Genomic DNA, 3,014 nt, shown 5'->3' on the forward strand with positions numbered 1-3,014 from the left:
CGTAAATCCGACATCCTCCACCGCCTTGACTCCATTATCATCACTGTTCTTCTCGCAGCCTTTATCCAGTATGTCTCCTCTCCCTCTCTCTCCTCCCTCTCCGTCCTCCTCTGCGCGCCCCCCGGAAGATGCTGATGTTGTGGGCTGCTGCCGATGACAGCGATGGGGCGCATTCACGTGTAAGCGGGCACAGCAGTAGCGAAGGTAGTGTGTGTGCGTGCAAGCGCATGTGTCTGTGCGTGTGTGTGTGTGTGTGTGTGTGTGTGTGTCTGAGTTCCAAAATCAGACCAACAAATCTTCAAATATTCCCTCAGGTGTATATGAACGATGAGCTTCTCCGTGATCCTGTCAAAACGACCAACATTAGTCCAAGGACCCCAGCTTGGTTAAACACAGGGAAGCCAGGGGTTTGAGTGAGGGGACGGTTCCATGAGAGAGTCAAGCACTGCAATAAGACTACAACAAATATTCCTGCAAATGTGCATTAAATCAGAGTTTGCGAAAGTAACAAGAGCACATTTAGTTCATATCTGGTCCTTCCTTAAACACACACACACAATTCTCCCTCTGAAATGTAGTGGAGTAGATACAACTGTTGAAGGCTACTAAGATACAGTAAAAATTGCAATTTTTTCAAATAAAGGAGAACATTGTGTTACCCCAGTTGTGTACAGATAAATGATTAAGAAAGCAACAAATGAAGATGAGAGGCTGATTTTCACAGAAACTGAAAAATATATAACTGCAATTGGGGAAAGGGAACTCAGTGGTACAACACATATGTGGTGGATTTGGATAATCTACATTAACCCTGGGTTTGAGAGGACAACAAATAAGACTGTGCATAATAAATCAATGACAATGAAACTAATTTAACAAAATAGACCAAAACCTTAAAACACTCAAAACACTACACAAACAAAACATTGGCTGCTTGGACATCTCAGTCCGTGTACAGATGCTCCTTGAAAGTTTCGAGATTTGATTATCAAAGCAGTTATAGCTTCTGTATAAAATGATTTTCCACATGTTAAAAGCTTTGTTTCTTTGTTACCAAAAGGCCAAGAACAAGTGTCTTTAGAAATGTTAGCACCATCATGCGAAAGTCCGTCTTGTTTATCCTGAGAGCGCCCAACCTTGCGAGGCAGCTGGATTTCTCACAAGCAAAAATACTTCTTGCCAGGCTTTAAACTATTCGCTTGTGGCTGAGCCCCATCCGAAAGCAGGCTGTTCTTGTGTAGGATAAGAGTCAGGTGAGTTTCGTTCTCAGCTCTGATTGTTTTTTAAAAATGGTTAATATTTAGACTGGAGTAATAGATGCCAATTTCCCATCACTCATGTTATTTGCGTCATTCGTGCAGCCTGGCATATGAGACAAGATATTTGTATCAACTGCGCGGAAACAATTTACAGAAAGGTTCAGCCCTGAGTTTTTGAGAGATTTTGTGCTATTTCATGAGAAGATACATTCTAGTCTGAATTGGTTCTTTATTCCTTATTTCCTTCCTTCTGGGCCTGGGTGTCTCAGGCTCTGCACTCTCCCTTCGCTCATCCCAGCTCAACGACCGCACTTACCGGGTAACTTGGAGAGGATCTGTGTTTAAAAACATTAGTACTTGGTCCAGTCTACATCCAGGACATGGTCAAACGCTATAACCCAGCCTGTTCACACCGTTCTGCATCTGCCAATCGGCTTGTTGCTCCTTCACTGTGAGCTAAACACTCAACAAAATCACAACTGTTTGCTTAATGGTGGAATGAGCTCCGCAATGACATCAGGAAAGCAGGAAATCTATACATCTTTCGCAACAAACTAAAAACACACCTCTCCCGACTATACCTTGAATACAAGTTTAAACTAACACTTTAGTAGCACTAAGTGGCGCTTACTTATAGGGCTTTGTAGTTTGGCTTTCTTGAATAAATAGTTCTTTCTTGATTCTCCTTGTTCTGGGTTTGTACCCTCATGGTTGTATGCACTTATTGTAAGTCGCTTTGGATAAAAGCGTCAGCTAAATGAAATGTAATGTAATGGACCAAAGTGGTGAACCAACCAACAAACCAACCGCCACTCACACACTGCCAGCCTGGCTAATCTCCAGCCAATCAAATGAATCTCTTTGGTCATCATACAGATTCTAGTTTTAGTTATAAACTAGGTACATGGTTCCAACCACAGCATGTTAACATGAAAAAGCTCTAAATTCCTGCTCCACAACAGTGTGCGCATAGTGCTCACCTCCTTTCTGTTTTCTTTAGGGGCTGATGTTTCTTTAGCTATTGAAGCGTTCATTTCCTGTCCATTAAAGGGTATGTTCCTCACTCTAGGGAGAAACACATCTGCCCTCAAGCTGCATATTCATGTATAAGTAGGTCAAGACAGCGAGAGCGTGGGTTGTAGAGGTTCAACAGACGAACGCTGTTGCATGTGATGACTACTGTAGGACCTAAATTCAGTCAGTAAGCAGTTTGACGAGATAAATGGGCAGAAGAGGTCTTGGAGGAGCACGAACAGCACAGTCCTTTAATGATTCTACATCCTTGACAATTCACATAGAAGTCTGATTAATAATGCACTTGGACCAATCCTTCTGTCATGTCTCCTGGCTACACGGTACGCCCAGAACACAGGTAGCACATCTGGATGCTGTCTAAACAAACATGCACTTTGCCCCCTTGCTTCCACAGCGCTCACATTATCTTTCTTCATCCTGAGGCCTCCTGTCATCTGTTCTCAGCAGCAGCACTGTTGACAAGCTGTGTGTGTACGTGCATGTTTCTCTGTCTGTGTGTGTGTGCTTCTGTATGTCATGCGTACACATGGAAGAGTGTGTGAGGAGGCATCTGTGCCAATGTCATTTGTGAGAATATGTTTGTGTATGTATTTGTCTTCCTGTACAAGTGAGGACCATTTTAAGCATAGACAATTATAGCACATTTTTGGAAAGTGAGGACATTTTGAACGGTCCTCACTTTTTCAATGGGCTGTTTGAGGGTTAAGACCAGGTTTTAGG

The sequence above is a fragment of the Platichthys flesus genome, chromosome 7, assembly GCF_949316205.1.
Source record: "Platichthys flesus chromosome 7, fPlaFle2.1, whole genome shotgun sequence".
NCBI classification, from domain to species: domain Eukaryota; kingdom Metazoa; phylum Chordata; class Actinopteri; order Pleuronectiformes; family Pleuronectidae; genus Platichthys; species Platichthys flesus.